This window comes from Protopterus annectens, chromosome 14.part0 (genome assembly GCF_019279795.1).
Source record: "Protopterus annectens isolate FY-2018-M chromosome 14.part0, PAN1.0, whole genome shotgun sequence".
NCBI lineage: Eukaryota > Metazoa > Chordata > Ceratodontiformes > Protopteridae > Protopterus > Protopterus annectens.
The window spans coordinates 1,031,509,936-1,031,525,391 of record NC_056748.1 but is presented as its reverse complement, the minus strand read 5'-3'; the positions used below and the strand labels follow the sequence as shown (position 1 = coordinate 1,031,525,391).

Below are 15,456 nucleotides of genomic sequence, written 5' to 3'. Positions count from 1 at the left end.
TTCAGCGAAGGCACACCCATTCACGCATGTCTTTCGGAGGCCACTCGACCGCGGGAAGGACATGCAGACTCCACACACAAGGCACTCTAGCCGTGAACACATACATACCAATAAAAGTTAGTTTTTATTAATTAAAACAAAGCAAAAAACAGACTACTTCTGTAAGCTTACAAGATGCTGTTCCTACATCTGCTGTGACTTGCGTCATCCTGACAATGTGATGGGGGAGGGGGTAGCAGAGGCAACTGCCTTTGACATAAGCTATGTATGTGGAAGTGAAAAAAAAATCCATCACAGAGTAGTCACTAAAATAATTATTTAATGAATAAATACTGCTGTGCAACTTTATTCACAAAATTTTGGTGTGGTCCAAGTGCCCTTTCTCTGACTTTTGTTCGTTACTGGAGTGCCATCTCCCCTTTTAAACCTGAAAGCAAAGTACATGTACTATTAAAAAGGCAAATGGATATAGCTGTGGAAAAGAAGTCAGTGTAATTAAAACTAATGTTAGAATAGAGTGTAATCCAAGACGAGAGAGCTTCTGCTCTCCTCAGCATCTCGGCAAAATGCAACTTCTATCACAGCAACATAGTAAAAAGGGTGACAATGTTTTTCAAGTCCTATTTTTCACATAAAATCATTATTTTATGTGAACATATGACTAGAAAAGCCAGCAGCCACCAGCAAAGTTCTCAAGAAGGTGAACCAGATGTGGATGCCTCATTCTGTTTCTTCACTTTGCACATGATCTTTAAGGGAGGAATCACTTAGTGATATTACACCAGGATTCTAGTCACTGATGTCAGTCATCATCCAGCCTGCCCCCCCCCCCCCAGGAAAGTTCCCTCTGTACATAGTAATAACAGTTTCATGTTACTGCTGCTTTGGTACCCTATACAAAAGCAGCATTACTCTGTTCCAGCTTCAGTTTCTTTAGTGGCAAGCATCTAACTTACACCTAGACTGCAGTGCAATAACTGATAGCTGTAGCACTATATACATGACAGGTCTGTATAAATCATATTAACCCATAAACAAAAGTACAGCATTAAATCCAATTTTTAAAAATGGGAATGGTGGGTAGGTACCCATACTGCTTTAAGTGTCTTTGTCATGAAGACCTATTACAGTGAGCACATTGTACAACTCTACACTCTTTCTCCAAGAAGGGCACCAACAGCACTTCTCTAATAAATGAGCCGAATTCCAAATAGTTTATAAGATTAATTCAGAAGTCTAAGGCAGGATTCTCTTGCAGCATGGCCTTACTAAAATCTAGCCTGCTTTTAGCCTTAGCATCTAGCCTCTATCACTTTATCAGTGTGCAGGCAATGTTGGGTAAAAGCCTGCTCCAAAGAAGCAGGAGAAGCGGCAGCCATTCTTGTAGAATGCGCCTTGTGAATGTCAGTGCTTGTTCTACGTCTCATAACAGAATGCAGAAGAATGTGTAAGCCACTTCAGGGAAGATCTGTTTCAGTGACAGCTCTGCTTCATATGCCCCTTCATAAAAATACTAACTGGACAGCTCTTCTGATGTCTTGGCCTCGTACTGTGTTTTAGCTGCCTATGGCACACAAAGTATGCAACAGTTTTCCCACTGGCTAAGACTGTATATTAAACTATTGCTGGCTTAAAAGAATTACTTAGCCGCCACCCTACCACTATGAAACACTGGGTAAGGTTTGCTGCAAGTCAAGACATCTACTTCAGCAATCCTTCCAGTAGAGGTTATTGCCAGTAAGAAGAGCACCTGTCAGGAATGATGTTTCAAGTCTACAGAGGATGCTGATCAAAAAGGGTTATGTCAGCCTTACTTAAAAAAAACAAGTTCCAAAGCAAGAAGAGAAAACGTTGGGACTTCGGGAAATCTCAAAAGCAGGATTCCTTATTTTAAATAGGGTTGTGACTTAGCCAGCTCCAAGGTACAGAGGGTGCAGTCCTCACATGCAGCCTATGCTATCTGGTTTCAACTAATGAGCTCAATCACTGGAGGACCCAGAATAGGTCAATCAACTTTTCCAAGGACATGCCATATCCTCAAATAACACAGAACTTTATTTTGGTAATAAAGTGAAAATTAATAAGTGTTACTGAATTGCAGTTCTTTCTGATGTTGCATATCATGTTAAGAGTTCAAAAATATTTGGAGATGTTACAAAATATTTTTCCACTTATACTGTACTGATGAGCTCAGAAAAACAGCAAAAATGGCATATCTACAGTTAGTGGGATTTAGCTTTAGTGTTCTGAATGTACCTGCAAAGACTTAAAAGCAAGAAGTCATCAGCATTCAGAGACCATGTAGCTGAAAAGTACAGTTTTGTACCTACCGTAAATGTAGATGTTCGAGTGTATACCCTGCTGCAGTCATCACACTTGGGGTTATCCTGCTGTCAGGCGGTCCCGCAGTCGGCCCGAATTCCAAAGTCTTGGTCTGGCGTCGGTTGCTGTCGCTTCCTCCCTGACGTCAGTGCACCAGGGGTATATAAGAGGCATCCAACGCCATTTTCTTCACTTTTTCTTGCCCCAGATATCAGGTGCCCCCCCCCAAATGGTGGTCAATAGATAGTACCAATAATAAAAAGTGTAGCCTAAACAAAAAATCCCTCCAGCTATAAGCAAATACACCACAAAGGTTGTAACAGATTTTAAGGTGTAGAAAGGCCTTAGTTAGGTCAGAGGGGATGGAGGGAGGGTAACCTGGACTGCAGCAGGGTATACACTCGAACATCTACATTTATGGTAGGTACAAAACTGTACTATGTTCATCGTGTTACCCTGCTGCAGTCATCACACTTGGGTAGAACAAACCAGGACGAACCAATTTGACTGTAGAACACTGGTTTATTAATGCTAGTTAAAATGTGACACAACAGAACGAGTACTAAGTGCTTTCACCCATAAAATATAATGGGCATCATCAGAGTACAAACACTATCACAGTGAATTCCATTTAAATAGAAGCAGCAATTAGTAAATTAATTGACCAAATCGTGACTAATAAAAAACAATTATAATTAACTTGATTTAGCAATCATTTGTGCAAAACTCATTGTAGTCCCTGAAAAACTGCTTTAAAAAGACTGCCTACATCAATGATTATAATGCCAAGACTAATGAAACAAATATTAAAATATAAGATATCTAAAAAATATAATATATTATATATATAACAAATATAAAAAAGAAAAAAGACACTAGTGCCCTTTATACACATAGTGTAAGGTGCAACAATTTTAAAAGGTTCCTATTCTTTGTGATAGATAGAATACCTTATAACAATAACAAAGGAGGTGATGACAAGACATTATTAGAAGTTAAAGAATGTCTATGGCAACTAAGACTTAATGCAAGTATTCACCCAGGTATCAATGACTACATTTCCATAGCCAGTATACTTAGACACAAATCACAATTTATTTAATTACAAACATCTAATGGCCCATTTTAAACAAATAATGGATGTACTATGTTTTTATATTATTATTTTAATATTTATGCCAATATTTTTTAACTATTTTATACAATCATAGAGCTATTTATTACATGTACTTGTTATATATAATATTTTTTAGATATCTTATATTTTAATATTTGTTTCATTAGTCTTGACATTATAATCATTGATGTAGGCAGTCTTTTTAAAGCAGTTTTTCAGGGATTATAATGAGTTTTGCACAAATGATTGTTAAATCAAATTAATTATAATTGTTTTTTATTAGCCATGATTTGGTCAATTAATTTACTAATTGCTGCTTCTATTTAAATGGAATTCACTGTGATAGTGTTTGTACTCTGATGATGCCCATTATATTTTATGGGTGAAAGCGCTTAGTACTCGTTCTGTTGTGTCACATTTTAACTAGCATTAATAAACCAGTGTTCTACAGTCTAATTGGTTCGTCCTGGTTTGATTTACTGGTTCTATTTTTTTGGATTTCTACACTTGGGTAGAATCCCAAAGCTAAGGATGGGAGGTGGAGTCAAACAGGGTTAGAGGAGGCTAGAAGGCCCTGCAAAACTGCAGTGGCAAAGCCAGCTCTAGTCTTAGAGTAAAGTGGTAAGTGGTAATGTTTGGTGAAGGTGTGTACTGAACTCCAAGTTGCAGCTTCCAGAATATCCCTGGTTGGCATCCCCCTCAGGTAGGCTGTAGATGTAGCTGCGGCCCTGGTAGAGTGGGGCCTTATGCTAGCAGGAACTGGTTTTCCATGGTGGGTGTAGCAAAAACGTATGCAATGTCCTATCCATTTGGAAATGGTCTGTTTTGAGATGGCCTTTCCTTGTGATGCTGTAGCATAGGATACAAAAAGCTGGTCAGACTTTCTGAAAACCTTAGTTTTATCCAAGTAGTAACGTAGCTGCCTGTGAATGTCCAAGGAATGTAGGAGTCTTTCTCCTTTGTTCTGTGGATTTGGAAAGAAGGTGGGTAAATGGATGGTTTGATTTAGAGCCACACTGGATACCACCTTAGGCATAAAGGAGGGGATAGTTCGTAGAGAAACTCTGTCTTGATGAAAAATGAGGAAAGGCTCTACTGCCATTAGTGCCTGAAGCTCTGAAACTCTTCTTGCTGAAGTAATTGCTAGCAGCAGGGCAGTCTTCCATGATATAAACTTTTGAAGTCAGCTGAGAAAGCTGGCTCAAAAGGAGGTAGCGTAAGTTTTTCCAGAACAAAGTTGAGGTCCCAAGTAGGTGTTGGTGCTCTCCTGGGAGGCCTAATGTTTTTGGCCCCTCTGAGAAACTGCCTTAGGAGTGGATGTGAAAATAAGGGAGGATCCGTGTTGTAGTGAGCTGAAATAGCTGAGGCGTGGATTTTAATAGATGAAAAAGAAAGCCCTTTGTGTAACATCTCAGTTAAATATTGCAGAATCTGAGGTATGTCAGGCTGAAGGGTATTTTGGCCTTTAGCTTGGTTCCAGGTGCAAAACCTTTTCCATTTGTCTGAGTAGGCTTTCCTGGTGCTGGGCCTCCTAGCCTCCAGAATAACATCCATAACAGCTTGTGAGAGAGGAGCTGGCTGGTTGCTTAGGTGATCTGCCATGCAGCCAAGTTTAAGGCTTTGAGCTGACTGTGTAGAATCTGATTGTCTTGCTGTGTGAGCAGATGGGTAATTTGTGGTAGAATCCATGGTGGGCCCTGGGCCATATTCCTTAATAGTGGGTACCAGTGTTGGCGTGGCCAGTCTGGGGCAATGAGTATCATTCGGGGTCTCTCCATCCTGACTTTCAGCAGCACCTTTGTGAGAAGGGGTAATGGAGGAAAGGCATATACTATATGCATATACATATATATATACATATACTATACATATAATATATATATTTTCCAACTGAATGAGAGTGTATCCACTTTCCAAGCTTGATGGTGAAAAGTCCTTGTGCAAAATTTTGTTAGTTGATGGTTTTGGGGGCTGGCAAACAGGTCTATGTCTGGAAGCCCCCATTTTTGAGTTATCATTGCAAATACTTGTGGATCCAGTTTCCACTTAGGTCGTCTGCCAATGTGTTCTTTTTTCCTGGCTGGAACTGAGCTTGTAATTGAACTTGGTAAGCCAGTGCTGTGTTCCACAAGGTCATTGCTTGCCTGCATAGAGGGTAGGAGTGTGTACCCCCTTGCTTGTTTATGTTCCACATTACTGTGGTGTTGTCTGTCCTTATGATAAGCTGTCCTGGATGTAAGAGGTCCTTGAAGGCTGTCAGAGCATTTTGTACAGCTAGCATTTCTTTTTGATTGATGTGCAGATTCCTTTGATCTGCAGTCCATATGCCTTGAATGCACCGTCCTGCCATGTGTGCCCCCCAGGCATAGTCCGATACATCTGTTGTCATAGTTTGCCTGGCTGGGGGTAAGGTGAAAGGCTGACCCTTGTTGAGGTGACATGCCTGTGACCACCATAGAAACTCCTGTTGAAGGCAGGAAATGAGAGGTATCATTGTTTCCAAGCTGTGGCTATGTTGAGTCCATACGCTTTTTAGGTACCATTGTAATTTCCTCATATGCAGTTTTGCAAATGGTATTAGTAGTATGCAAGATTCCATGAAGCCCAACGCCTGCAGAATTTTTCTTGCAGGGAGTTGGGTCTTTGTTGCCATTGCTCTGAAGTATTGAATTAATTGTAGTTTGTCTGGCATCAGATAAGCCATCTGGGCCGTTGTATTCAAGCTGGCACCCAGGAATGTCATATTTTGTGAGGGCACTAGTTTTGATTTCTTTTCGTTTACTGTGTACCCTAGGCAACTTAGAAAATGTTTTACAAAAGCCAGGTATTGTAAGAGAATGTCCTTGCTTTCTGCTTGGATGAGGCAGTTGTCCAGGTATGGGTATATTTGAATTCCTCTTTGTCTGCAGTATGCAATTACTGGAGCCAGGCATTTTGTGAAGACCCTGGGCACAGTAGATAAGCCAAAGGGCAGTGCAGAGAATTGGTAATGGGTTGAACCTGCAATGTAACGGAGGTATCTTCTGCAATTTTGTCTGATAGGGACATGCAAGTATGCCTCCTTGAGGTCCAACGTTACTAGCCAAGCTTTCTTGCCCAACATGGGAAGAAGCTGCTGTAGTGTTAGCATCTTGAATTTGGGTACTTGCAAGAAGGTATTTAAAACTGAAAGGTCCAGAATGGGTCTCCAAGCATTGTCCTTTCTGGGGACTAGAAAGAGCATTGAGTAAAATCATTGGCCTTGCTCCTGTGTAGGTACCAGTTGAATGGCTCTCATGTCCATGAGAGCTGTAATTTGTTTTTGTGCCTCTGCCCATTGATTTTGTGGCAGGTTTGGCATTCCTTTTATCCTTGGCAAGGTGTGGAAATGGAAACTGTATCCTTGTGAGATAATGTCTAGGACCCATTTGTCCTTTGTGACGATGCGCCAGTTGTCTGCAAAAAGTGCTAATTTTCCTCCCAAGGCAGCTGCCAAGAGTGTTTTGCTTGGCAGTTTGAGGTATAAGTCATTGTGTTTGCCTTCTAGTAGTTTGTGGCCTGTCTTCTCCCCCTTCAGTGTTGCAGTGCTCCATTGGCGAGGTTTATAAGGGATTTGTGCTTGTACTCTGCCCCTTGGGCGCATGTATTTACCCCTCTGCTGTCTGTCAGAAGCTGGAAAGGACCAATTTCTTGTTGGCCAATTTCTGCTGAAGCGTGGGGGCTGTACTTATAAGAAATCCTTGACCATCTGCATAGATTTTGCCTTAGCCTCCATTTTCTTTAAAACCTCCTCTGCTTTAACCCCAAATAACACATCCTGAATAAGATGACCCTGACGTGATTTGAACACGCAGCCTTCTGATCTGGAGTCAGACACGCTACAGTTGCGCCACAAGGTCTGGCCTGAAGACTGAAGAGAAGTCTTTTTTGGTTTTAGAAGAGTCTTAAGCTTAGCATAAGATTTTATGGTGAGAGTAGTCGGTCTGAAGACACCTTCAGAAACCGAAGGTGTATCTACAGCACCGGCTTCTCCTACTGCAATGTCATCGGTAGGGCCTAAAGAAAATGGCTGCGTCGGCCAAGAACTCTCTGCTGGAGAATCCGAAGTGGTCTGGGGATCCATTTCAGTGGTAGCCAGGGGCTGCGTAGGCGCCTCACTGAAAACCGGAGAACCAGCGACCGGCCCAGCTGAAGGCTCGGAGTCTGGCTTGGATCTAGGCTGCCTTACTTTATCTTTGCTTTTTTATGCAAGCCAGTAGTCGGTTGCTCCGACGGCATAGTGTAATTAAATTTCCTACCGAAGTAGTGTCGTGCAAAATCAAAGCGTCGCTTATTAGTTCGCTTATTGAACCTAGCACAAAACCGACAACCAGTGACGTTGTGGTCTGGGCCTAGGCAAGGTATACAAAAATAATGAAAGTCCTTATGAGGTATTTGCTTCCCACAAGAAATGCAATTGTTAACTTTTTCTGACATCGGACTGAGGCAAGAAAAGGTTCCCCAATGGGGTACTTAGCTTTGAAGACTTCGGACTGAAACTCGATTCGAAAATCTCAGGTGCCGACCGGCACTTGCAAACTGCTTCTGCTTCGGGCACCGCGCAAGAAAGACTGAAGAAAATGGCGTCAGATGCCTTTTATATACCCCTGGCGCACTGACGTCAGGGAGGAAGCGACAGCAACAGACGCCGGACCAAGACTTTGGAATTCGGGCCGACTGCGGGACCGCCTGACAGCAGGATAACCCAAAGTGTGATGACTGCAGCAGGGTAACACGATGAACATCACTAGTTATGTCCTTAAGGGGTGACGTGCATATCTCCCATGGGCCTCCACTAGATTTTATGTATTACGCAGTGATGACTCTAGCTTTGCTAATTTTTCATGTAACTCTCTTTCTAATCAGGATAACTTCCATTTTTTTTCTTTCAGGACAGTCCAGTGAAAAGAGGATCAGGTGACAACCCTAACCAAGCAAAGAGGGAGTGGAATTAAGCAAATGGAGCCTGCTTTCTTGCTCCAGGGGAGTGGGTTTGAATATGAGGGGGAAGTGGATTCCATGCTCAATGGCAGAAGTTAAGGGGCAGGAACAGGTTTATTCAGTAGTTCTGAACACTAGGAAAAGGAATGAAGGAAAAGAAAAAATAAGTTTAGGCTACTGTACTGCCTCTATGGGTTACAAAACATATAATAGAAGAGACTCCCTTGCCATATCTAAGCAGGCATTCACTGGTGAATAGCAAACAGCAGCAGATTTTCAGGACTATGCACAAACACAAGTGCATGCACACAACAAAAATGTGCCATATTTCCAGTAATATGACAATGCAGAGCAACATTAATTTTTCTCTTTCCAAACTGTTGAGTGTGCAGCTGCATTCACTGTAAATTGTATTAGTATACGTGATGGTTAAATATGTCCTCAAACTGTTTTTGCTATTACGCGCTAAGTACATGCACTAATTTTTTTACACTTCTGCAAAAACAGACAATAGCTTGCTCTTCTTCTGTTCAATACATGTGTTTGTCTTTACAGCATACAGTCTACTCTTCCAGTACATAAAAGTTAACCATGATACCCATTTCAGTGTTGCATGTTTACGAATAATGAATGTTGTACTTCTAATTTATTTTTGCTGGTTAACCAGGGGAATTCTAAATGGCCACAACCTTTTTTTTAGCAGACATGGTTTACAAACCCATGGCAACAAATAAAAATAACAATATGGTTTAATGAACGTTGCACTATTAATCTGCATACATAGAATTCACTGTAACCACTCAAAGAAAAAATGTGTTTTGCTGTACACTTGTGCCATGGCTGAAAAAGGTCTGCATGTATCATTGTACCTCATCGGTCAGTAAAACAAACTGCCCCTTCAAAGGAGCTATGACAGCATCAGTTCGACAAAATGTTCTAATAACGGCACAGTTAATGGCAAGCAATGACCCACAGGAACTACTTGTGTACTAAATAAGTGACATCACAACCACCAGGAAACAGAATCAGGTGGCCTCAAACAGGATGATTTATTCCATACTGCCACTGGTGCAAGGGTATGTCAGTGAATGCAAAAGGTAACAACATCTCTGTTATATTGTCTTCTACTAAAACGTATAGCAGTTTGCAGTCTCCTGACTGCCTAGAATGAATTGAGTGCATCATGTTTCAATGAAACATAGTCATCCCTGATAAAAGTCTGTTGTTTCTAGAAGTTGGCAAAAAATGAAGTCTTCTCACTGCTTGCAGGCCTAAATTAATTCCTGCGCAAGTGCCACCTGGCACTAATTTCTTGGCTTACTGCTGAAATGCTACGGAGTTTTGTTGCTTTGTTACACTTGACATGCACACTTGCCAGTCATGTCCTAGCAAAATGCAAATGACGAAAAACAAAAACTTCTTATCAGCAACAAAATAAATAAAAATGAAACACTTAATGGGTATAACAAAAGGCTTACAGCTAGGAATCAATATTACAGTGCAGTAGAGGTGAAGACAGAAATTTCATTTGCACAGCAAGACACCCCCCCCCCCAATAACATCACATTCCTTTTCTCTATGACCTGTAACTTAAACAAGTAAAATGCAGCACATTTACACATTCATTTTTGAAACCAGAAGCCCTTATTTATTGGAAAATTGCTGTATACAAAATGAGCTGATTCACTCGCATTTCTTATTTCATTTGTGTGTCACTAGGCAGGACAATTTATGACTTCAGCTGGGCAAGATGCTATCCTATCAAAAAAATCTGTACATCTTGGATTACATCAAGGGTCTCTCCTGGTCAGTGAGGCAGAAGCAGCTTGTTGTAAATTTTTAACTTGCCCATTTATTTAACAAAAAAAGAGAGTCTGGTTTGCGATCTGAATCACAACAACAAATGCTTGCCTTTGTGGCTGATTGCCTGTAGCAGCTTCACTCTCTCATTAAATGCTTGATACTATGAACCCAATGAAACTTCCTGAAGATCAAAACAGACCAATAGAATAAGTGTTTAGTTTCTAAGTGGTTAAGCTATTGGTTTGATCACAGGATCATAGGAGATTAAGCTCATAGGAGATTAAGCCCATCGACCCGGCAACCCAATACTGTAAAGGTACTAGTCAATACCCAAGACTGCATTTAGTGATGACTGTGTCCATGTCTAGCAGGGTTGTGGGTGCTATCATGGTAAGAATTTACGATGCCCCATCCACTCATCCAGGTTCCTCTTGAACAGTGTCACAGAGATGCTATATTTCACATTTACTGGTAATCAGTAGCCTGTTCCAAAGACGTAGCAGTTGCTGGGAGATGAATCTGTCCCTCCAGCATATCCTCTAAGTTGCAGGCCATATTTAAGACACACGAATGGGTAGCCCTAGACCCATTTGATTTACGGATATGCAGTAAGCTCATTAGGTTTGGGTCTTAGGTTGATGTTTAAGCCAGGCATAAGCCTCCCCCAAGAAGTCTATACGATATGGAGTATAGTGACAGGGATTTTAGTCGGTCCTTGTAAGGCACATGCTGGAGGCCCTTGATCTTCTCTCTTAGAAACCTCTGAGGTCTCTCTAATTGTTGTAGATGCTTATCATGGTACATACCAAATGGAGGGTTATACTCAATTATGGGCCAGATAAATGCTGAGTATAAGGGGGGGGGGGGTTAAAACTTCTTTTGCTCTCGAGGCGACACCTTTACTAATCAAGTGAGCTACGTGGAAAGCTTTACTTACAATGGTCGACATGTGGTGGTCAAAGTTAAGGTCGCAGTCAACCTGTGATCCCAGGTCCCTTACCACTTTGTGGGTACTTAGGATATTTTTATCGATTTGATAGTGTGACGGGACATTGTTTGAGCTGAAGTGAATGAGGATGCATTTCTTTGCATACAGTTTGAGACTGTGACTAATACACCAGCCGTTGGTCTGTGTGAGACCATCCTGGAGTATACGGACATCTTTTGGGGATTCAGTGACTGCACCTAGTTTGAAGTCGCCTGCAGACTTGTTCAGCCACAATCCTTTAGTTTTCACCTGAACTTCCAATAAATATATACCTAACAGTAGGGGGCCTAGCACTGACCCCTGTGGCACCATGCTGGTAACAGGTCTGCTGGCTCATGTGGAGTCACCCACTTTGATAGTGTGTGTCCGGTTTGTGAGCCAGTTGGCAACCCATCTTACAATGAAGGGGATTACAATCAGTTTGCTAAGTTTATTGGTAATGCCTCAATGTGGGATTGTGTCAAAAGCCTTTCCCAAGTTGAGGTATACTGTGCTCACAGATTTGCCCTCATCAATGGCCTTGGTCATGCTTTCAAAGAAATCCATCAGATTTAACAGGCAGGATCTGCCTTTCACGAAGCCGAATTGGGTAGGATCCAGGGTTTGGGGGTCACCTATGTCTCTACTTATGAGGTCCATAATGATACATTCCATCACCTTAGAGATGAGGCTGGTCAGGTTTATGGGTCTCTAATTCTCTGGGTTTGTTGCTAGGCCACCTTGGTGGAGTGGAATAACTGTAGCTGTTCTCCATTACACAGGAAGAAAGCCTGTAGTTAGGCTATGATTGAAAAGGGTACTTACTGGTGATACTAGTTCATGTTTTAGCCTGTTTAGAAAACAGCCTGGGATGTTATCTGGTCCCATAGAGGCTGTGTTCTTTGCCTTGGACAGGGCTTTAAGGACTTGCTCTTCAGATATGTAAGTTGGAGGGAATTTGGGGGAGGATTTGTTGTAAGTTAGGAGGGGTTAAGGGAGTGAAATTTTCACCAAACCTATCCACTAGCAGGTTCGCTCTCTGTGTGGGGTCAATGTGTGTAATACTATGGGTCACCAGTTCTGCACATGCTTGGATCCTACCCTTTAGGTTACATACATAGCTGTAAAAGGCCTTATAGTTATCCATGGCAGTACTTGCTAGGTTTCTCTCAAAGGAGCTCTTGCAGGATTTGACAAGTTGTCTTATTTGCCTGTTAAGGAGGGTGCTTTTCCATTGTTGGGTCCATGTCTTTGTTTTTTGGACAGCAACTTTTTGCATTTATTGTAGTTTGTTGATGTTGACTGAGCCCTAGGAAGTACCACACAGCACAGGTGGGCCCTGTATAGGGACCCACACTGCTGGCCACCCTTCACAACCATAGAGCAGCATGTGTGTTAATGTTTAAGATACCAGAGACCTGCCTGAATTTTTCTCTCACAATTCCTGTGTGTACATGTGGTTGTAATCCCAACAATAAAATAAACAGCTTGACAGGCAGGATGTCAATTCCAAAACACAAAGTAATAATTGCAATTTTCAAAACACCTCAGAACTACCTAACTTTCTGGTATTCCAAGAGCATGTGTTTGTGTGTGAGTACATCCACTGCTTGGAGTTAGACTGGGGGACAGGGTTATGGTTAGTGTTATCACATGAGTAAATCAAAGTCAGGTTTTTGTGATCAGATGAGTAAAATGATATTGTAATGCGTGTCACAGGTTGTAAATAGAGATTAATCAAAATATACCGGTTTGTGGATTATTTTAACTAAATTGTCCTACATTACATACAAGGCCAGTGAAAGAGAATGGTCAGTCTATGAAGGCATTCAAGTAATACAGTTAGCACCTACGTAACTTCCAAAGACCAGCTATTCACAAAATTCCGCTCATCTTTTGCAACCCACCTTAAACTTAAAACTTCTTTTTGCTAATAATGCACTCTCCTAACTCTTTTTATCTTTCCTTAAACTGAAACCCTCCAATCTGTCTGCACATAACTATCATGCATCGTTTTATGCCACTTAAAAGTTTTTTTCTGAAAACTTCTTGAAAATACACCATTTTCTGTACTAAAACATTTAGCAAACTCCTGTTATTGTAAATTTATATTTCAACAGATACTTAAAAAAGTACTTGCTTTAAATTAGTGTTATGAGATGTAGCAGTTGCAATTCTTTCCAGTATATTTGCAGACATTAAAAGTGCTTTTTCAATACCCTAAGGAATTATTCAGCTTAATTAAACTGAATTTTTACACAACACATTAATTCAAAAATAAAAAAACAAAACATAACAGGTAAAAACTAATACATTGTTATTCACCTACTGGCTCTGGTACCTTACCATTAAAGCCTTTTCTAAGAGCACATGACACAAAACTTCTATTACGTTTTTAATGGAACAGTTAATCACTACTACATCTTACTTCAAGAATTTTTTTTATATAAGAAAATTCTGCAACTCCTCACTAGCATCACATCACTACTACATTTTGTTCGGTTGGATAACAACCTCATATCAACACAAGGAAAATAGAATTCTGATTCTTGTCCACTTTCATACTGTAGCCATCTTGCTACTGCATTCACTCTGGACTTCAATCCTCACTTTCACACACTCCTTACTAATGTGATAAAACTTAATCCCTTTTCAACCTTATTTCACTGCTAATTGATAATGTCACGATGTTCTACTTGCCCATTGACACTGCTGATAAGTATGCTGCTGCTCAGAGACACTGGATGATAATACAAAAATTTTCTGCTGTGCTGATGGTATATTAGCTACAAATGGCTTGCACCTACGAATTAAGGCACAGTGATCTTTCAGTCACTGTCTCCACTATTAAATGGATTCGAAATTACATTTTTTCAATAAATCTACTTGAAGGGAGACCTCTGATGTTGTAGTTTAAAAAAATGGTGAAAGGAAAAAATTGTTTTATTTGTTAAACTATTAAACCAACTTGTTTCTTGTTACATGCGCCTGCTTCTTTACAGAGATGACACTGTAGCATTTTAATTTGCTTAGACTTGCACTGCAGGCTGGAACCTAAGGGACTCAAACACAAGGTTGCACAAGAAATCCTGCAGCTTTATATCATCTGTATCAAATTGCTAGACTAACTAGTTGAGTAACCAGCTGAAGTACATGGTTCAAGGGGTTAATAGTAAGGGGTCAGTGCCACAGGGGTAAATGGTAGTGTGTCACAGCAGTCTTCCCTGGGTCTGATGTTTGGTGGAAATGGTTTCAGATATTTCTCCTGGGCTCAGAATCAGTATAAATGTCCCTGCAGAATGACATTGACTTTAAAGATGGATTCTTGGAGGATGGATATAATTCTTCAGATGAATGTAAAACCTTGGAGACAGGACATAAAAATAAAGTCAGGAACACATTGTTACAAAATAATTTAAGACCATACATGGGGTGCTGCTAAGAATAAATACATGCCTGAAGTGCTGGGTAATGTAACAAGGGAAAAAAGACTGAAAATGTGAACATACTTTAACTCAATAATAATGTTAAAATGTGGCTGCACAGGTTATCAGAATGTTGGTGACATCATGTGGGTCATAAGAAGGTCATGTCCTGTTACCGTCACACAGATCAGTTTTATGGTACTAACTGGAGTTTCAGAGAATATAATAAAAGAAAGATGCCTGAAAAAGAACTGCAGTGGATGTTTAAAAAGACGACTGGGTAGGAAGCAGGGACCAAGGGCTCCAGTCAACAGGACGGAATGGATAAGCTGCAGTTGTACACACTAAGACATGACAGATGGGGAGGTAAGCTACAGACCTGCAAGGTGTTCAGGGGACACAGAGAAATAGAGGAGACATGCATAGCAGGTGGAGGAAGGAGGATTACAACTGATGGAAGTTTAACTGCCATGGGAGGGTGATGGGGTCTAAATGGGTAATGAAACATGAGATTAATGAAAGTTTTAAGGGGCTGATAAAGATGAAAGCGGAAGTTGAAGGGGTTTGTCAGAGATGGTGAGTAAATGCAGACTAGTGGCACATTTCCATGGGCATATGTCGTATGAAAAGTTGCTGTACTAGTTACAGTAAAAAGAAGGAAAGGCAGCACATGTAACAAAGTCATAAAAGGATGAACTAGAACCAAGTTGGTTAATAAAGACAGGGGTTGTTGTTGTGTCTTTCGGCTTTTCCCGGTTAGGGGTCGCCACAGCGGAACTCCGGTCCGCTAATGACTGGTAGTTGATTTTTACGTGCCGAGTTACCAGCTCTGACACACAACCTTCAACGAAGGTACACCCATT

General features: G+C 40.9%; 1 protein-coding gene and 1 non-coding gene across 4 annotated transcripts in view; both read right to left on the bottom strand.

Annotated features, from left to right (window-relative positions):
• Positions 1–15,456, bottom strand: part of LOC122789409 (ecto-NOX disulfide-thiol exchanger 2-like) — a 3,915,450-nt gene that overhangs the window by 2,864,361 nt on the left and 1,035,633 nt on the right. The gene's annotated exons all lie outside the window — the stretch shown is intronic.
• TRNAW-CCA lies at positions 7,246–7,317 on the bottom strand. The gene has a single exon. It is a non-coding gene; the product is annotated as a tRNA-Trp (tRNA).